Genomic DNA, 22,218 nt, shown 5'->3' with positions numbered 1-22,218 from the left:
CTGGTCATCTAAATTCGTAGGATTTTATAAGAGGGAGGGCCTATTGATTAAGCAAACGTAAATTTGCTGAGATCAGGCAACCTATTTTGACTCCAAGAACAACTGCGAGAGCCCTGCCTCTACAAATTCAGGAAGTAAGGCGGGATGGAAATAGCCAAGAATAATCAGAAGATGATTTGTACTATTTTACTTACTGTGGATTAGGGGTGTCAAATTTGATTTCATTGAGGGTCGCATCAGGGTTGTGTTTGACCTGGGGGGGGCGGAGTAGGCGTGGCCAGCGTGGGCCAGCACACTGTCACTCGTGTCGGGGGCGTCTGTAGTGGCCTGAGCACTCTGCCAGAGAAAACTGGCTCCTGAGCTCTGTTTTGTCTGGGACAGCCTCCTGCAACCCTCTGCCAGCGAAAACGGAGCTCGGGAGGGCCACGTGCATTTTTGCTGGCAGAGGCACCATGGGCCAGTCCTTCGCTGTTTCCAGGGCAACCCTGTGGGCCAGATCTAAGCACTCTGCAGGCCGGATCCGTCCCCCAGGCCTTGAGTTTGACACCCCTGCTGTTGATAGTATGGTGTGGTGTCAAATGATCTTCACAATTAGTACAAAATTGGGTCTGTGGGTGAATCTTATCTTTGCAATCCTGAGTATAAAATAGACATAGACTGGATGCTGTAGATTCCTTGGTACTTGCTCCAAATCACACTAACATAGGTCAGATGTACAGGTAGTCTCGGCTTACAGCAGTTCGTTTAGCGACCAGAGTTACAATAACATTGAAAAAAGTGACTTGTTAATGAACAAAGTTTAAGAACTATATGTTTATATGAGTACTAATATTATTGCAAAGTGACGGAAGATGTTTGGAACCAGTGATGTCATATCTATGTCCAATGTTTTTTAATTTTGTACTATTAATAAAAAACTTTTTTTAAAAACGGACTTGTGACTGTTTTTCACACTTGTGACCTTTGTGACATCCCCATGGTCATGTGATCAAAATTCAGGTGCTTGGCAATTGACTCATATTTATGACAGATGCCGTGTCCTGGGGTCACGTGATCCTCTTTTGCGACTTTCTGACAAGCAAAGCCAGATTTACTGAACAACAGTTTGTCTAATTTAACAATTACTGTGTTTCACTTAACTACTGTGGCAAGAAAGGTCGCAAGAAATGGGGCAAACTCACTTTCTGATGTTTCACTTAACATCAGAAATTTTGGGCTCAACTGTGTTCGTAAGTCGAGGACTACATGTATTGGGTTATAATTCCCTTAATTTCTAGTTAGAGAAATCTTAATAAATCTGGAAATGTGTTTCTCTACAAGGCTGGAGAAAGCAGTTGTGGCTGATCAGAGGGCTCTGTTTTGGGTTTTTCTTTTTCTTTTTTTCTTTCTTTTTTGCATGCTGGTAGGTTGAATTATAATTACTACCTGCCAAACAAGACCTTAATGAATAAATATTTATAATATGCATTCAGAATTCTGAACTGCATAGCCTGCTTGACAAGGCAAGCCAGAGTCTTCCAACAGAGCTCATTTTATTACATTGCTGTCAGTCTTGATCCCACCCTAATTGTGATCTGAAGAACAGGAGGCTGTCTTTCAACTGAAGAGAGATTTCCTTGTTAAGCTGTCTGGCAGATGATATACATCGCTGTGTATATTGACTGTAAGGTAGTTTCTTCTTCATGATTAGTGCGTACATACCTTGATTCTGAGCCATTGAAATGGTTGCAAGGGATGTGCAAGCACATGAAAAGGGAGGGGGCAGCACACTAGGTCTCCCCCCCCCCTTGCTGTTCAACAATAACAGTATCCATGGCCTCTACCCATTCCGGTAATAAGTGCAGAGACAATGACAAAGAGATCTTCAGAGGCTGATTTGAGTCATAGGCTTAGATCTTGTTACGAAATGGGGTTGAGGGGTACCCCGGACCGTGAACCAGCTCATGAGTAAACACACTGAGACTGAAATAATTCTGACAGAGGCGTCTTGTGTAAAAATATAATTTACTTTAAAACATTTAAAAAGCACTATGTCTTTAAGAAAACACATTAAAAACAAAGTCTTATCTGGGTATGTGAGGCAAGGCTATCTCCCTAGATCCCTCTCCACAATACCGAAAACAGTTCACAAAAGAATAAAGCTAGCATGAAGGTAAGCAGCTTCGGCGTCGATACATCATCAAGGCCATCATAATGGGAGCAGCACGAGCTTCACAGCTGAAAGTCACCTGAAGTAAAAACAGTTCAAACAGCAAACATTGCTTGAAGCTTGTGGGAGGAAGAAGGTCCAGCAGCAGTCCCGATGATAGCTTGCATGTTTCAAAACAGCAAAAGGCAAGCATCCGTGGGAGTCTCTCTGTAGGGACGTCTGGAGTCCTTATCTGCATTCTTCTCCCATCTGCGGCGTTGCACCAAGCTTCCTGCAGGAGCTGTGCATTTAGGCCTAGAGGACTAGGCCCGAGTAGCAAGCAAAAGGTCCTTGCTTATGTAAGAAGTCAACCTGCAATTATCTAGGGCGGGGAAGGCTTGCAGGTAATTGGCAACAGTAGATGGCTTGATTAAAACCATACTGTTTGTGAGTAGGCAGATAGCCACAGCAATCCTGGAAACACTTGTGACAATCCCCTTCTCTGCGGCTATTTGACTGGTTAACAAACATACATTCTACATTGGGTACATATATACATCAATGGGAAGTACATTCACATAGCCATCGACATTTTACCCAGGAGATAGAGGTGTTGGTCACGGGGCAGCGGTTTGGTAAACACATCCGCTACCTGTTCCTTGGTTTCACAATACACAGTCTTAATGAAACCTGTTTTCACCAATTGCCTCACATGTTTGTTTTGTATATCAATATGGCGCGATCTCTGGCCTACAGCATCGGCTTCCGATATGTTAATGGCAGCCATGTTATCCTCATAGACTTTTATAGGTTGCATGGGCTGCCTCCATAAGCTTACCAGGAGATCGTCAAACCAAACTAGGTTATTGGAAGCTTTGGACAAACTCACATACTCAGCTTCCGCTGTGGAGGTTGCAATTAACTTCTGCTTCCCAGAGTACCAATACACGGGGCTACTATTTAGGTATACAATGTACCCCGAGGTACTTTTTCTAGATCTAACATCCCCTGCCCAATCGGCATCCGAAAAACAACTCAATCTCAATTCTCTAGTTGCTTCTGGTTCCAATAACAATGAATAGTTCACAGTACCCTTTAAATACCTCAGGAGTCGTTTGATTCCGCTCCAATGGTACTGTGTGGGATGTTCAGAATGTCTAGATAACACATTTACACTTAGACTGATGTCCGGTCTAGTCCAATTTGCAATGTACAACAACGACCCAATCACGGACTTGTAAAGGGTCTTATCCTCAAACTCCGTGCTCTCAGTGTACATATTCTTAAGGAAGTCTGTTGCCATAGGGGTATCGCATGGCTTCGCCTCTACCATGCTACACTTTTTAAGCAATTCCTGAATCTTATCTTCCTGAGAGAGCCGAAACCCCTTCTCGGTTTTTACGAATTGCACCCCTAAAAATTTGCTAATGTGACCTAATGGTTTTAAGGCGAAACTCTTACTTAGGTCCTCAGAGAACTTCTTGTGCCTGTTCTCTGATCTGCAAATATATAGTATGTCATCGACGTACAACAGTACCGTTTCCCTAATGCCCTGATCTTCCTTGACAAAAACACACTCGTCAGCCGATGATGGTAAAAAGCCCATCTCTCTCAGGCTTTTAGTGAGACACTCGTACCATCGTTTACCAGATTGTTTTAAGCCGTATAGGCTCTTGTTCAACAACCACACATCATCTTCCCGATGGCTTACTCCCTGAGGAATCCTCACGTACAGCTCTTTGTCTAACTGGGCGTGCAGGTACGCGGTCTGAATATCGAACTGATATACATGTTCGCCTCGCATGGTAGCGATGGTGAGAGCTGTTCTCACGCTCTCAGGGCGCACCGTGGGTGAGAAGGTGTCCTCATAATCATCAGGGAATCTCTGCGAGAATCCCTGCGCTACTAGTCTCGCTTTATAGACAAAGCCCCCACCTTCAATGGGCTTTTGCTTGAAAAGCCACCTGGTGCCGATCACCCTCTTGTCTTTGGGCAATCTTGTTGGCATGAATACGTCCAGCCTTTTCAGGCTGTCTAATTCCGTATCCATGGCGGCCAGCCACTTCTGTCGTTCATGGTCAGGTAAGGCCAACACATCCTCATATCTCTGAGTGGTGGCCAAAACCTGGTCGACTGAGGTAACAAAGTCGTCGTACCTCTTAGGCTTATTGCCCCTGGTAACCCTAACTGGTCTGCCTTTAGGAGAGTCACTCACATCAGAGTCGTCTGATGAGTCATCTACCTCGTGACTATCACTATGCGCCTCAGAAGCTGGGTGCCTATCCTTCCTGGCTACCCCCATCTTATGCTTCAATACCCCTTTCAAGGGAGCCTGGGATGCACGCTTCCCAGAACCAGATGTATCCCTATCCTCGGGTAGGTTCTCCGATACATCCTCCGCTCGCCTATGACAACTACGGGAAGGGTTCTGAGTAAGAATCTCATTGGCATGGATCTTACTCCAATTGGCCCCTTCGTGAAAAGTGGCAGACCTTGATATCATTAATTTCCCGTTAGGGTAGGCAAACCTAAATGCCTTGGAGCCCTGCTCATAACCAACGAATCTCAGTTTAACAGAGATTGGGTCTCCCTTTCTCCTGAGCTCCTTCGGGACATGAACATCAGCCATCACTCCGAAAACATGGAGGTGTGCCAAGCTAGGCTTATGGCCGTATAGCACCTCATATGGGGTCTTCTGCACCACGCTAGACCACACTCGGTTCAAGGTGTAATTCGCGTATCTAACTGCTTCTACCCAATACGCGAAGTTTAATCCGGAATCCTCTAGGGTGCACCGCATCATAGTTTGTAAAACGCCATTGCGTCGTTCTGCGACGCCATTTTGAAACGCAGAGTAAGGCGCGGTGCGTAAGTGGACTATGCCCTTACTCCTCAACCAGCTGGAGAACTGCCTGGAATTAAATTCAGTCCCCCTGTCAGTTAAGATCTTCTTAACTCTGACCTGGTGCTGATTCTGGACTAAGTTACAAAATTCCTTAAACTTAGTCAACGTTTCACTCTTGGACATTAGGGGAAAAACGAATCCAAATCTGCTATGGTCGTCTACTATGGTAAGAAAGTACCGTCTCTTACCCACGGAAGGTGTGAATGGACCCACCAAATCCATGTGGACGAGCTGAAACGGGTGTTCAGAGTACCTCTGAGACCTCTTGGGCGCAGATTTCACCTTCAACTTTGCACTCCTACAAATTGAACAATCTAGAAATGTGTTACAATCATTGATCTTGGTTCCCCTTGAGTGTTCGGTTACCTTTTTCACTATAGGAAAACTCACATGACCTAGCCTGCGATGCATCAAGTGAGCACATTCATTGTGCAACGGCTCTCCTATAGAAATTGCATTAGCATTTTCAGGTTCCCTATTATCTGACTCTAAGTTAAAATTTAAAAACCTTTTATTAGCTTTACATTTGTCTTTACAAGGCTTCCTCTGGTGAAAGTCTTGATCCTCATCACCTAGTTCTAACTGTGATTCATTGTTACTGCCAAATGAGATAGTATAATTGCTATCGCTGCAGGTCACAGCATTCGTATTGGGGGAATAATAAGGCAAACCACCTATCTTCAAAACCTCCCCAATCACACATTTGTTGTTTTTGATCACAGCTGTTCCTCCTGAGAACAGAATCTCCATTCTAGGGTTCTCACATATCCTCATTAGGCTTAGCAAATTGTGATCTATCTCTGGTACGTACAATGCTCCATGAATCTTTCCTATCCCAGGAATATAAACATCTCCAATGCCAACAACATTCACCTTTTTACCGTTTGCAACTTTGACCATGGATTGATGCCTTCTCATATTAACAAATAACCTTCGGTCACTGACAACATGGTTACTGGCTCCACTGTCCATTAACCATAGTTGGTCTCGCTGTTCCCTTGTAAGCTCTGACTCAGTAGTTTCCACTATACCTACAGAGCTATCATTAAACCTGGGTTTGTTCCCTTTGTTGCCTTCATTTGGCTTTTTACCCCTTCTGTGGTTAGGAACGTCTCCATTTGGCTTTCTGCCAGGAGGCAATGACCTCCTTTTACATTTATTATCAGAAGGTACATTTGAGCATGCCCTAGCATTTACATTTTGTGGGCAATCCCTTCTATAATGTTCTCTTGAACCACAATTGAAGCATTCTCCGATAGTATATGCTCTATCTGAACTATCGGGCCTTCTTAAAGGTTTTTCCTTTTTGTGAAAAGCCGCCCTGCATTTTCGCAAGTTATCTTCTGCAATCAATCTGCCAGATAACACTTCTAAAGATAAGTTATTACAACTAACATTATCCAGTTGCGATATAAAATTATTCCAGCTAGGGTCAAGGGAATTGAGTATAACAGTAATGAGGGTTTGTTCAGACACTGTTTCCCCCCTCAACATCAATTCCTGCCTTAACCTGTTTAACTCACACAAGTGTTCATTAATATCTACTCCCGCCTTCAACCTTGCGGAATAGAACTCCCTATAAACTCTGTTTGTAACATGGGAGCTTTTTGAACAAAATAGCTTATGCAGTTTCACCCAAACTTCTGTTACGGTCAGGTTACTAGGTATACTGGGATATAGTGCAGGGTTAATGGACATCAATAAAATACAAAAGGCCTTATGATGTAAAAGATCAACTTCTAAGGACCATGGTCTAGGTGGGGGTTTTAACAACAACGATAAAACATTCTCTTTCATTAAAATTACTTGAATACTTTTAACCCATTCCTTAAAATTTCCTCCACCCACACTTAAACTTTTAAAATTAGAAGGAAGGACCTGTATATTATTAAACATGGAAACAGACATTAATTGATGTTCAAAATGTGGTCCATCCTGGAACGGGCAATAAGGCATTGGAATGGAAGCACACAGCACAGTGTCTTCCATCAGGCATTCTGACAATTGTTCCTCCCCAATGGGAGGGATTAAAACTTCAGGTTGTGCGGATGCAAAGCTCATCCTGGTTTGATCACAAAAGCTCGAGGGTCCTCTCTGGTGCACATCTCTAGGAATTTTTGGACGTGCTCCCAAATTCCTATCTTCAGTTGAGGCAGCCTCCGGAACCGTCCTGGATGTCGATGTCATCACGGATGGATATATCCCACTCGTGGCGTGCGCTGAATTAGTCGCAGACATCAGGGGTGCTTTGGTATGTGCAGCTACTATTTGTTGAGCCGATGGTGCCTGCAAACCATCGCCTAAAATGGTTGCCAAAGTTTCTATCACACTTGCAACCTTACGCTCAACATGAGAGTCTCTTAAATTTTTAGCAGAAGTCACTGATGTCATCAAGGGAGCTAAAGTCTTTATGGCCTGATCTATGATGGCTTCAACAGCAGGTGGCGCAATATCAACTTGGCCATGCTGGTTTAACAAAGAAGCAGGAACATTCAAATCAGGCAGTCTGTTATCCCCCATTCTCCACTTATGGTCTGAGGTGGGGGTTTTAGGAAAAGATTGAAAGTCTCTTACCGATCCGGTGTTTTGTAGGACTTCGATCTTCTTTCCTTTCACGGCTGGATTCTTTAATAATTCGCTAGAATCAGCAGTCGGGTTCTGACTTACTGTGGGCAAACCTAAAAACTGAAGGATTGCCTTCCTAAACTCATCATCCACCTCTGTATTTGTTTTCAAGACCTGAAGTGGCGTTCTTCCAGTCTCTACTTCTTTAGGTGATGATGGTTTACTCACTATCTTAGGCCCTTCACAAGTTGAGGCCTCTGCTCCAAAACTTACAGCTCCACTATTCTCTAAATCAATTAGAGTTTGGGGTTTTTCAGCCAAAACATTTTTGGCCTGAGCCCCAGACAGTCCAGTTTGTGACTTCATACTTTTTGCTGCTGCTGCTGCCCTAGTCAACATCTATTCAACTGCAGACATTCCAGTCTAGCGCGTTACCACATGAGCGTAAGTTCGTTAAACCATCCTCTGCTACCAACTGTTACGAAATGGGGTTGAGGGGTACCCCGGACCGTGAACCAGCTCATGAGTAAACACACTGAGACTGAAATAATTCTGACAGAGGCGTCTTGTGTAAAAATATAATTTATTTTAAAACATTTAAAAAGCACTATGTCTTTAAGAAAACACATTAAAAACAAAGTCTTATCTGGGTATGTGAGGCAAGGCTATCTCCCTAGATCCCTCTCCACAATACCGAAAACAGTTCACAAAAGAATAAAGCTAGCATGAAGGTAAGCAGCTTCGGCGTCGATACATCATCAAGGCCATCATAATGGGAGCAGCACGAGCTTCACAGCTGAAAGTCACCTGAAGTAAAAACAGTTCAAACAGCAAACATTGCTTGAAGCTTGTGGGAGGAAGAAGGTCCAGCAGCAGTCCCGATGATAGCTTGCATGTTTCAAAACAGCAAAAGGCAAGCATCCGTGGGAGTCTCTCTGTAGGGACGTCTGGAGTCCTTATCTGCATTCTTCTCCCATCTGCGGCGTTGCACCAAGCTTCCTGCAGGAGCTGTGCATTTAGGCCTAGAGGACTAGGCCCGAGTAGCAAGCAAAAGGTCCTTGCTTATGTAAGAAGTCAACCTGCAATTATCTAGGGCGGGGAAGGCTTGCAGGTAATTGGCAACAGTAGATGGCTTGATTAAAACCATACTGTTTGTGAGTAGGCAGATAGCCACAGCAATCCTGGAAACACTTGTGACAGATCTTGTACAAGGGCAACTTCCAATCCTCTCTCTCTCTCTCTCTCTCTCCTCCTTCCCCCCTCCTCCTCTCTCTCTCTAAACACAGTCCCTGCTGAAGAGCACATTTTGAATGTGTGATCTAAAAGCACCGGGAAATGCTCTCTGAAAGGAGCAGCTTCCATGATTATGGGGATAGGGAGAGTGGATAGTACATAGAGGCGAAATATCTCCAGCCAGTAAGAAAATTGAACCCTGGGGGTAGGATTGGAAGCCATTTGCTCTAAAATAAGGAAAGATGATGGTGTTTGAGTGCTTTTTGCCTATCAGAGTTATTTTCTCCCACCAACCCCCACCCCGCCTCCTGTGGCTTTTAGCCCAATAAGGACCTTTCTTATTCTCCATGTCCTTCACCCTTTATAACAAAATGGTGGAGAGGGTATTCTGTGAAATTGAGTCATCCAGAGTCTAAGGAATATCACTGGTGGATGAATGGAGCCTGGATAGCTGAGCAGACTAATGCATTGTAATTTAACTCCAGCTGCCTGCAATTACTGCGAGTTCAATTCTCACCAGGCTCAAGGTTGACTCAGCCTTCCATCCTTTCTAAGGTAGGTAAATTGAGGACCCAGTTTGTGGGGGCAATAAGCTGACTTTGTAAAAATATACAAAAGTATGAAGGCTATTGCTTAACGCATTGTAAGCCGCCCTGAGTCTCCGGAGAAGGGCGGCATATAAATCAAATTTTTTAAAAAAGGGTATCAGGAGCTCATGGAGAAACAGGTAGCTTTGTTTTGCTGTTGTTGTTCCTGGGTATTGTCTTTGCTGGCAGCAAAAGAGAATCAATTGGACTCCAGACAGAGGAAGCTGATTTCTATCGATCTAGCCCAGTATATTATCCACGTTGACCCATTTGTGGTTTGCCATGATTTCAGTCAAGACATTTTGTTTCATTTGCTCTCTAAGTTTTTATATACAGATGGCAGTAGTTTGCAAGCTTCAAAGTTTGCATGCAAAACGGGAGTGAAATCCAGCAGGTTCTGGAGAACCGGTAACGGAAATTTTGAGCAATTTGGAGAACCAGTAGTGGAAATTTTGAGTAGTTTGGAGAACTGGTAAATACCACCTCTGGCTGGCCCCAGAGTGAGGTGGGAATGGAGATTTTGCAATATCCTTCCCCCAGGGAGTGGGGTGGAAATGGTGATTTTGTAGTATCCTTCCCCTGCCACGTCCACCAAGCCACGCCTAGCCATGCCCACCAAACCACGCCCACAGAACCGATAGTAAAAAAAATTGGATTTCACCAGTGATGCAAAACGTATCCAATGCACCTGAGATAGAATCCTTCCCAACGTAAGAAGAACACCGGCTTGATAAGGATGATGTGGAGAAACACTTTGTACATATGTGCTCCTCAGCTTCTACCAAGGTTAAGTAGAAACTCACTTCTGAGTAATACAGGTGCAAGTGACCTTCAATTTTTATTTTCCTTGGTGAGGTAAACATCCTAAGAGAGCAAACAAAAGATTTCTATTGTCCCCCTTGTCAATTGTCCCTCTCAGTCAACATGGAGCAATTTGCCTGTATTCTTAATAATAAACATTGGGTGCCTCCAGATGGAAGACTCCTAACATTTCCTAGTCCAAGTGTATTTGTGCAACTATAGGTAGTCCCCATACAGCAGGGGTGTCAAACTCAAGGCCCATGGGCCGGATCCAGCCTGTGGGGTGCTTAGATCTGGCCCGCAGGGCCACCCTGAAAACAGTGAAGGACTGGTCCACACTCTGCCAGCAAAAACGGGCTCCCAATCTCTGTTTTTGGCTGGGACGGCCTCCTGCAACCCTCTGCCAGCGAAACGCGGCTTTCCGGAGCTCTGTTTTCACTGGCAGAAGGTTGCAGGAGGCTATCCCAGCTGAAAACAGAGATTGGGAGCCCGTTTTTGCTGGCAGAGCACTTCGGCCACAACATGTGCCCCTGATATGAGTGATGTCAAGCTGGCCACACCCACCCTGGTCACACCCTGCCCCACCACCACCGAGGTCAAACACAACCCTGATGCGGCCCTCAATGAAATTAAGTTTGACACCCCTGCCATACAGCAACCACAGTCAGAACCAGCAATTTGGTCTTTAAGTGAAATAGTCACTAAATGAAACCACATCTGTGCTTATGATTTTATGTCTGTTTTCTTTTGCAGAGCTGCAAAGGTCGCAAATGTGAGGATTGATTGCAAGATTACTTTTTCATCACTATCATAACTGTGAATGGTCACTAAACAAGGACTACAATATGCTGTCGTTTCCTCCTGGATAGATTTTCCATATAGATGCACCCGAGGAAAAGAAAAGAGAGAAGCAAAAAAGGGAAGAGTTAAAAATAGAGAAAGTAATATCTGCAGGGGCCTTCCTTTCAAATTCCATAAACGAAACAAGATGATTATAGAATGGATCCCCATCTGGAAGCTGTTATGCACATTGTTCAGCAACATAAAAATGGTGACCGCACTGCCTGCTCCTTAGTGAATTAGAGTCATATCCTGAAACAAGCAAAATAACAGCAAGAGTGGAAATTCAAGCTTGAAAACTGGAAGCAAAGCAGATGATTTTAATAATAGGATTCAAAATTCATCAGACCCGTTGGAGAACAGGACTTTCTTTATCTTCAAACTAATGTAGACAATCTAGTTTCATCCAGGGCAGTCTTTGTGATCCAAAGAGTCGTGTTTCAAAAATGATTCTAGAAAAGTGCTTCAGACTTTGCACAAACATGAATGGAGCACTTTTGTACTATTTATTAAATCTGAGTTTTGGGGAGCATCCAAAATTTCTGACAGAGAAACTTTTAAAAAGGCAGGCTGCTTTAATAAGTAATGGAGAAGCGCTGTGCTTGCCCTTGCATCAGGTCTGGCACTGGTGATGTTACCTAGTTTGGGTAATGAAACCCCTGCAAGAAAACAGTCAAGCTGAGATTCTTCTTTCCCCTGTCACACTGTGTTATAAGAAGTTGCACTAGCTGAGATTCGTGTTTTCCTGTAGCACCGTGAAGCATACAGGCAAGTTTCAGTGCTTATCTATTTGATGAATTATAAATTTAGCCATTCAAAAGCATCTTTAAGTGCCGCCATCTTCCAGCACTGCTGAGCATACCCAGTTTTAAATGGACCTGAATTTGATACATGTCATGATGATTGTTTTGAGATTTTATTTGGTTATTAGGCTACTATGAGCAAGGACACGTTTATTGGGGTTGCACATGTTTCAGAAATGATTCTGGAAAAGTGTTGAGCATGCACTTCCGAACCGGTAGGGAAGGTAAGTAGATTTCCCCCTAGAATAGAACAGAACAGAACAGAACAGAATTCCTTATTGGTCAAGTGTGATTGGACATAGAAGGAATTTGTCTCCTGTGAATAAGTTCTCAGTGTACATGCAAGCAACAAGTGATAATCATGATCATAACCATACAATAATTACAAATGATTATGTCAGTCGGTCAGTTATGTCAGATTTATATCAGAACTGTCAGTTGGTCAGTGCTTATTTCCAAGCCAATAATTATGTGCCTCATCCGTCTCCCTCTTCACCAAAACCCAAACAAAACGAATGTGCTTGTGTTTTGTTTCTGGTGCTTGTCATATTGACAAACTCAGCTGCCTGCAAAACTGCTGATGCTGACTTGCTGGCTATTCTGATTTTGGCCTCCTTCCATAATCTTTGCAGCATGGTAGGATCTCTGGAGGTGGGAGACTCAGGGACTCAAGAGTCCTTCCCAGTGGGCAGAGAGAGACCATATCTTCAAGCACAAGTTACTCCTTCTGCAGCAGTGTATGCTGTTTTGAAGTTATGTTTTCATATCACAGATACAACATTAGGATAACAATAAGGTGGTCTTCAACTTACGACCCAGATTTGAAGTCCCAACAGTCGGACGCCCTCCACTGTCATAAACTTTGGGTGCTCAGCAATACGACCACATTTATGGCCGTATGTAGCATCCTGCAGTCATGTGACCATATTTTATGCAGCACTTCCTACCTGGTTTTGGCAAAATCGTGTCTGTAGCGAAGTATTGGTTCGCTTAATGACCATGGCGTTGGCTTAACAACTGCCACAGAAAGTTGTAAAATTGGTTTTATGACCGTTGTAACATACAACTGTAATGGACAGGCTCCATTACGGTTATATGTTGAGGACCACCTGTATTTTAAAACAGGTCACAATTGCAATGACTATCGTGTGATCAGTAGGAGCCCCATTTTGTTTCAATTTTGTCTGGAAGACCTCTTGGATTTGCAGGGAGTGGACCTTCTGCGTTGTTAATAATTTTTAGGCTTTGACCATTGCAGAACCTTTTTTTTCTCATTAGGTTGCTAGGTTCTGATTAGTCCTTGAGGTGGATCTGGGTAACAGCCAATTCACTGCACTCATGGAAAGAGACCAAGCTAGATATTCTTTTTAAAGCTTTTGGTACAATTTAATACAATTTTGCACCAAGCAGGGCCTCATCTCATTAAGTCTGCATAACGTGTCATCCTTTCTGCTCTAAAGCTATCATGATCTGCTGGCTTGTGTTGTTTTCCCACTTTTATGTTGCTCAGTAACATTCTTTCCCACCATTTAGATGCAAAGCATGTGCTCCGTTGCTGAGCTAGGCCTCTCTGTATAAATTGAGTGCCGCAGCACTACATAGGAACCCTGGTCTTACCATGCTACCTCCTCAAAAAATCTGATTAATCTGATCATTCTAAAGAATGCTAAAGATCACTGTGGTAGTTTATTCATTCCTACCATCCATTGCACATGTTGAAATGGGTTTTCACCTACAGAAGCTTTAATGGGCTTATTATGGACCAGGAAGAAAGATGGCTTTACACATACTGTAGATCACTGCTTTCAAGGTTCTCCGATATCAAAATTATTAGACTAATCTGTCCAATCAGCCCTTATATCAAGGTTTCCTTCCCCCCCCCTTTATTCCAAAATTGGGCTGTGGGGGGAATGTACTGACACAAACCCAGAATTTAATACACCGTGTGAAAATCCTGAGAACATAAAGGGTATCTATTCCACTGCACAGTTTTGTATGTGAGGAAGATTTTAATGAGAAATTTAACAATACAGCTCTAGATGTATAAAGGAGCTTACTTGGAAAAGGAGAGAATAGGATAAACAAAGAAAGGCAGGCAGTCATTTAAAATTCTGAATAAAAACAATAAAATCAGTATAATTAAACTGCTTGCCTATTGCCTTAAGTTTCAAAACAGACGGGTTCTGCAAAGAGTGTATTTTGAGAAACAGCATCTTTATCTCCCATTTAGATGCTTATCACTGAAATTTGTCTCGTGTTCTTTTTTAGAAATTACATGGAAAATTTCTAGCCATTATTTAGAAAAAGGAAATACTAAAGGAAAGCCCTTCCTTAGTTATGTTTGTTTATTTGTTTTTATAAAGTTTGTTCATTTTTAATTTATTTTTATTTTACTTATTTGTTTTGATAAATGTACAGATCATCCTACATATAGCAACTCTGGGCAGCCTAAGTTGAAAGCCACTCAAAACAATGTAGACAGGAAAAAGCTTGTTATACTTAAAGGGAATTGATGGCTGTTTTGCACAATCAAGTAATATATTGCATTTCTGATGTCAGAGATCCAGCCAGCAAATAAGAAATGTATCCAGTAGCTCAATCTACTAGCTAAATCAATTGAATGACAAAAGGTTTGGCTAGTGGACAATCAATCATATGAAAAGATCTTAAGCTGAGGATTCATATCAAGAAAGAAAATAGGCATTTTAGTCTATTTATTAGATGCATTGTTGAGTCATTGCAACATACAGAAATTTGTCAATTTTTTTATCTCATTGGTAAATATTATTATAAGCAGTCCTTGCTTAGCAACCACAGTTGAAACCGGCAACTCAGTCATTATTAAGCAAAGTGGTCACTAAGTGAAACCATGACTGTGCTTATGACCTTACTTCAACTTCCTTTGGCTTTACAGATGTGTGAAGGTCATAAATGCGAGGATTGGTCTTAACATTACTTTTTCATCTCTGTTGTAACTGCGAACGGTTGTTAAATGAGGCAGTCGCTAAACAAGGACTACCTGTACAGCAAAAAGAGGCAATTGTTCCTCTTCCAAATGATCTAAAGGATCATTACAGCAGACAGCACATAACAATGGAACCACTGCTGTGGAAATTGTCTCTGTTCTTATCTTTTTATAATCAGCGTTCCTGATTATTCTTACCAGGAAGCCAGATGCAAAAAAAATGGGCAGGGCATCTATTCTTTTAACAGCTGTAGAGAAGGAGGAATTCCAGCTAATGCCTCTTATCATGTAAGTGACACTTAACTGAAATCTATTCTTTTATACAAGTATTAATGATTGAGGGGGATATGGTCACCCTATTATAAGGGGGAGAATCAAAGTACTGCTGAAATAAGCTATTGCTGATTAATAGTTCAGGTGTGCATGCATAAAACAAAAGGAAAGTTATTGGCATTGTAATGATTGATTACTGCAGACATACATCAGCAGAATGGAATAGCAAGGCTATTCTGAAGTTGCACTGCTTTGCTGTTTGCATAATAAGTACCGGTAATCCATGTTTACCTGAAGCAGGAATTACTGAATTATCCCTGGGTTCACACAACACACCTACACCAAACCTTGCTTTTCCTGCCATATGAAGCCACAGATTAGCCAATCACATTTTAGCAGGTTTTGGGCCCAGCTGCTCTATTTTTGCTTTAATTTACTGTCGTCAACCCCAGACTCGGAGGGGAGGGAAGGTGTTGATTAAGTACTGTACAGTTGAAGATAGGTATATACAGTTGAGCTGAAACCATTAGCATTAATAAAATTGTCTGCTCTTCCCCATGATGTTTTTTTCAGTGGGATTCTGAGTTATGTTTTGCTTTTTACTGTAATGTACATGACACATTTCAAAAATAAGAGAAGGAAGCCGAGAGGAGGAACAAGATAGTTGACTAAAGGCATCTTTTAAAAAGTATGTTTTAAAATAGACATTGCTGGGGGCGGGGGAGTATGGTGTCACTTTTGCTTTTTAAAAATATATTCCTGGGAACCCTTGCATAGACCTGCAGGCAGAATGATATGATAATAGGCATCTGAAGAGCTAGTTTGGTCTAATAGTGAAGGTGAAATAATAGTGAAAGCCTAGAAACCAGAAGACAGTGAATTCTAGTCCTGCCTTAGGCATGAAAGCCAACTGGGTAACCTTGGGCCAGTCACTCTCTCTCAACCCAACCCACCTCATAGAGTGGTTGTTGTGGGGAAAATAGGAGGAGGAAGGCATATTAGATAACTTCACCATCTTGAATTATTTATAAAAAATCATTTTTTTATGTACACTGAGAGTGTATGCACCGAAGACAAATTCCTTGTGTGTCCAATCACGCTTGGCCAATAAAGAATTCTATCCTATCCTACCCTACCCTACCCTACCCTACCCTACCCTACCCTACCCTACCCTACCCTACCCTACCCTACCCTATCCTACCCTACCCTACCCTACCCTACCCTACCCTACCCTACCCTACCCTACCCTACCCTGCCCTACCCTATTATTCTTTCTATTCTTTATCATGAGATATAAATAACTTCATAAATAGGATGTATTCTGTGGACTGAGTGTAGATAAAGGAACAATTTACTGAAGGTAAAAAGGATTGGATCTACCAGCCTTTCAGCCCATGTTGCAGCTGGGCTCCATCAGGTTGGTGCAGCTTTCCCCAATGGCTGGGAGTGTGAAAATAATAATAAACACTTCTGGAGTGAACCAGAGAAGATAGGCTTAGGCATCACGACTTCTGCACCTCTACTCTGCGGTCAGGCAAGTAAATAAAATTTGACAGTCTCCAAACAAACCATGCTTTACAAGCCACCAGACTCATTTATCCAGTTTTTCATCGGGTCCTGTTCTGAAGTAGGAAGATATTTTGTTTTCTGTATCTATTTAAATATTTTAAAAACTTGTTCTCAACTTTTGGTATTACAAAGAAGTTTCCTGCTAGTATTTGTCTACATCAGACTTCCTGATCATAGTCTATAAGTAGAGTTGATCATGTTACCCTGAGTTGGATGTGATCCTTCTGTTAAACAAACACATGGACACAAAGACAGGTGCATACTAGATGTTTTTCACAATCTGAGTTGCTTTTGATATTTAATCTTTTAAAAAATCGGAAAATGATTATAAAAGGATAACAAATACACAAGTCCTTCTTTCCCTCTTTCTAAAGAAAAGACACACTAAAAAGCAAAATGATATGTAAACCCACTCTTGTGATTTTAATTTGTAAATTAATTTTATTTGTTAAAATAGTGAAATACAAAAGAAAATAATATAAACTGAACAATTATTTTAAAGTAAGGAAAAAAGAACCAAATATGTTATTGGGATTAAATGGGCTAAACAAAATCCCACCCTTATGAACAGCTAAAAATATTCATCTAATAGCTATAAAAACCTTTACAGAAATAATCCTATTGCTAACCTTGTCATTATATCTGGATCATATTGCAACATATGATACAATTGAGCATCTTCTCAATTTTGAAAGCAACAATTATTTAAAAATAGATAAACTCATATCTGACCTAATCATTCCTTAAATTTAGGAGAATGAGTTACTTTCCAGTTAAAAAGGATTATCCATGTGATGACAAATTGTATGTTTTAGGAATATAGTTCAGGATTACATTGATATCCTTAAATATAATATTTCTTCCCAATGTTGTATCACCATTCATACTGAATTGAATCTAAACGAGAACTATAACAGAACAAGACTAAGAATAACAGAATCAGAGAATTTGTAGGGACCTTCTAGTCGTCCCAACAACCTGCTCAAGCAGGAGACCCTGTGCCATTCTGGACACATGGCTGTCCAACTTCTTAAAAACCTCCAGTGATGGAGCACCCACAATTTCTGGTGGCAAGCTGTTCCATTGATTAATTGTTCTCACTGTCAGGAAATCTCTCCTTATTTCTAGGTTGGTTCTCTCCTTGATTAGTTTCCATCCATTGCTGCTTCTTGTGCCTTCTGGTGCTGTGGGGAATAGAGGCTAGAGACTAAAATAGAGACTAGAGATTGAAAACTAAATGAACTTTCTTACATCACCAACATATGAAATCTAATATCCATTTCTTTATAAGCATTCTTTGAGGGGTCCAATAGACCCCAATAACATTTTCTGATTAATTTATTTTTAAATTATAGGAGTTGTAACTTGTATTTCACATTTCAGTTGTTGGTTTCTGTTCGAATATAGCATGTCTTAGAGCAGAGGTCTTCAAACTTGGCAGCTTTAAGACTTGTGGACTTCAACTCCCAGAATTCTCCAGCCTGCATAGCATAAAGTGTTAATCCTTTGCTTAGCCAAACATTTCATTAGATCTTCTTTTCTGTTATTGTTAAATTTGAGATATATTACAGTTTCAACTTCTCATAAGATTTGGTATCAAATGGAATCACTTACCGTACTCTAAATAGCCAATTAGGCCTAGTAACTTTCAATGCACAGAAAATATTTGTATATCTGGACCTCAAAATACAGTTCTCAGTGGGCCCAAAGAAGAAAATAATCTTACTAATTATTTTTCCCTTCCAATATAAATGTATACAGTTGAAAATCTGAGGGGTTAAAACCACTATCTTTATGGTGTAGGCATAATTTAGTCAAGAGATATTTTAGGACCTTTAAGCTTGTCACATAAATTTTCTCATTAACGTATCAATTTGTGTGAAATGTCTAACAGGAATTAACATTGAAATCCCTCTTAAGATATACATTAACCTCAATGTAATATTCCTTGTAATAATGTTAATCATACCCGAAAAATTAACGGAAACTTAACCATCCAATTATATCTATTGAACCTCCACCTATACATTTGGACATATTTAATTCAGCACGTTATGAAAACCAACTAACTAGTCGACTCAGGTATTTTATAGAATCTGTACAAATTGTAAATCCTAAATTACAATAATCTACAGATATAATAGATCCCAAAGGCATGTGTGATTTTTGGTTGATGGTAGACAAAGAAAAGCCCATCTGTTTATGGGAAGATCAGGTTTGGCAAAACCAGTTTGAGGTATAGAGCCAGAAATTGGCTGGGTGTTGATTTCCCATGAATTGTGTATGTTTCTTACCACTTGTTGGGTCTCCCACTCTTTGCCCTCCCCATGAGGGTGGGGATGAGGAGAGGAGCAGTGGCAAGCAAATGCTAGGTTTCTAACATGTTTCTATTCCTCCTTTGCAAAAAGTCTCCTTTGTGTAGAAGAGCCATAACAGCCTGCAATTGCCAAAAGCAGGAATCTGGTAGCATCTTTTCAGACACACAAATATTATTGGTTGGCATAAACTTTCAGGAACTACAGCTCAATTCATTGTATGAATGAATTGGAGTCTATCAGGAGCCTGATAGTACCTTATTTAGTTAACAAATTGCATGAAAAGGCATTGGTTTTCATGAGCTACATCTAAATTCATCAGATGCATATACTAGTAGACAGATGTGGGATTTGTCTAGTGCAGTGATGGCTAACCTTTTTGCCATCGCGTATCAAAAGCAGGGGAAGGATGGGGGGGTTACACGCACATGTGCCCACACCCATAATTCAGTGTGTGCCCCCGTGTGCACGACCCCCCCCTGTGCTCCCCCGCTTTTGGCATGTGATGGCCCGGTAGGTCCATTTTTCGCCCTCCCCAGGCTCCAGAGGCTTTCTTGGAGCCTGGGAAGGGTGAAAATGGCCTTTCCCACTCCCACCCTGAGGCCCTCTGGAGGCCAGAAATGGCCCATTGCCTGACTTCTGGTGGGACCGGAATGCCTGTTTTTCGCCCTCCCCAGGTTCCAGAGACTTTCTTGGAGCCTGGGGAGGGCGAAATAGGCCTTCCCTACCCCTATCCCAAGGCCCTCTGGAGGCTGGAAACACCCTGTTTCCTGACTTCTGGTGGTCCCAGAAGGCCCGAAAATCAGTTGGCCAGCACGCACATGGGAACTGGAGCTGAGGTAGGACAACGCTCGCATGCCCATAAATATGGCTCCACATGCCACCTGTGGCATGCATGCCATAGGAACGCCATCACAGGTCTAGTGTGTAAGGCACCAGGCTAGAAAGCAGAAGACCATCAGTTCAAGTCCTGCCTTAGCCATGAAAGCCAGCTGAGTGACTTTGGGCCAGTCACTTTTTCTCCATCCAACCTACCTCACAGAATTGTTGTTATGGGGAAAATAGGAAGAGGAAAGTATGTTAGATATGTTTGCTGTCTTGAATTATTTGTAAAAATAATAAAGTCAAGTAAATAAAATGAATTAAATTGATGTGAGATGGGTGGAAACGTGGAGGAAAGGGAAGATGAAGATGCAGGCCACATGTGAGATGGTTGCAATGCATTAAAACCCCTTTATATTTGTTGAGACCTTTTGAGATTACCTAAAACCTTTTGAAGTGTGTGTGTTCGGCAATTTCTCGATAGTGCTTTTAAAGTCCCACTTTTCTGAAGCAACCCCTTTGAGTCCTGCTATGGAGTGTCCTGATGGGTTAAAATGCTTAATACTGGTTTTGAATCTCATTGTCAAACTTGGGTAATAACTGTTTTGCACAATGTTTGTCCTATTTCTCTTATGTAGAATGCAGAAGGGTATTACTGACAGATGACGGGATATGTCACTTTGGAGGAAGTACATATGTGGGTGCCTCAATTCTTAGGTGTGCAGTTGTTGGGGTCTGTAATAGTACTTGCTGGTATAGATGTGGGGGCAAAGTAGACATCTGGAATTGTTGCAAGTCTATAGTATAGTATAGTATTAGTATTAGTATTAGTATTAGTATTAGTATTAGTATTAGTATAGTATAGTATAGTATAGTATAGTATAGTATAGTATAGTATAGTCTTTATTGTCTTTGTACATTATATATACAACGAAAATGGTTTAGCCTCTCTGGTGCAATCCAATTCTAGTTCCTGAATTGGCATCATTATCCTATTTCTTATTGCTTGTCAAAATCTGCTTCAGGTTGGATGGTTGTCTGCGTGCAAATGCTATATGGGTATGCCACCCAGTTGCTGAGAAAGTGTAGTGTCATTGTCCAGTATGGGCTGAAGCTTATTAATAATGCATTTCAGCGGTTTGAGCTGTGAGCAGTAAATGACAACCAGTAATTTTTCGCTATTCTGTTTCTGTGGTCTGCCTTTTAATAGGTCCTGCCTGGGAATTGATCTGGCTCTATTTATTTGTCTATTGATGTTACTGGGTGGGTAGTTCAGCCTCCTGAATGCCTGACTTAATTCTTAAAACACGGTTAAGAATGTCTGTGAAGTGGGTTAGAACAAATGCAAGGGTAGAGCATAGCTTTAGATTATAGATTTGGTGGTGTGATCTGGATGGAATCTGGAAGCATGCAGATATGTATGGCAATCTGTAGGTTTCCTGTATAATGGTGTTTTTGTGTTCATTGTATACTCTAACATCAAGGAAATGGGCTTGTTTGATTGGTAGGTCCAACCTGAGGTTGATGGTAAGGTGGAAGACTTGATGGAATTTGTTGATTCATTTCTGTGAGTCCAGATGATGAAAATGTCATCAATGAATCTCAGGTAAAACAGATGTTCAGGAGGTGAGAGTTAAGGAAGTAATGTTCTAAGTCTTAACTTAGCCTGGGGCCGTTGATCTCGCTATGGCGATCTTGCGAGACCCGGCCATGGAATGGAGTATATGGGTTTTTAATGTTTTCTTTAAAAAAATTTTTTTACGGGATATTGTTCGCATTGTTTTTTGCTGTAAGCCGCCCAGAGTCCCTAGGGCCGTGATGGCGAACCTATGGCACGGGTGCCACAGGTGGCACGCAGAGCCATATCTGTGGGCACGCAAGCGTTGCCCTACTCAGCTCAAGCGCACATATGCACGCCGGCCAGCTAATTTTCAGGCCTTCCGGGCCCACCTGAAGTCTGGAAATGGGCTGTTTCCGGCCTCTGGAGGGCCTCCCAAGTGAGGGAGGGAAGGCTGTTTTCACCCTTCCCAGGCTCCAAGAAAGCCTCTGGAGCCTGGGGAGGGCGGAAAAAAGGCCTACCAGGCCCACTGTGCCATCGCGTGCCAAAAGTGGGGGTAGTGCAGGGGGGGTCACGCACGCATGTGCAGGGGGTGGGGGGCACATTGAATTATGGGTATGGGCACACGCATGCACGACCACCCCGCATGATCCCCACTTTTGGCACGCAACAGCAAAAAGGTTAGCCATCACTGCCCTAGGGAGTTGGGCGGTATAGAAATGCGACAAACAAACAAACAAACAAACAAATCAGCCATAAAGAGTTTGGCCTAATGTGGAGCCATGTCTGCATCCACGACTATGCCAGTGATTTGCAGCAGCTTTATGATGTAAGTGCAAAAGTGAAACAGTTAT

At 42.0% G+C, this 22,218-nt stretch overlaps 1 protein-coding gene across 2 annotated transcripts in view; it reads left to right on the top strand.

The window, feature by feature from the left end:
* Nucleotides 1-22,218, top strand: part of FSCN2 (fascin actin-bundling protein 2, retinal) — a 78,057-nt gene that overhangs the window by 6,192 nt on the left and 49,647 nt on the right. The window contains exons 2-3 of one of the 2 annotated variants that reach the window (XM_087887051.1): nucleotides 10,973-11,827; nucleotides 15,029-15,115. The gene's annotated coding sequence lies outside the window, so the exon portion shown is untranslated. The remainder of the gene's footprint in view (nucleotides 1-10,972; nucleotides 11,828-15,028; nucleotides 15,116-22,218) is intronic. The other variant, XM_087887050.1, reaches the window with a different exon arrangement.

This window comes from Pantherophis guttatus, chromosome 2 (assembly GCF_059756535.1).
Source record: "Pantherophis guttatus breed Tessera chromosome 2, ASM5975653v1, whole genome shotgun sequence".
NCBI classification, from domain to species: domain Eukaryota; kingdom Metazoa; phylum Chordata; class Lepidosauria; order Squamata; family Colubridae; genus Pantherophis; species Pantherophis guttatus.
This window is presented reverse-complemented; position numbering and strand designations above follow the sequence as displayed.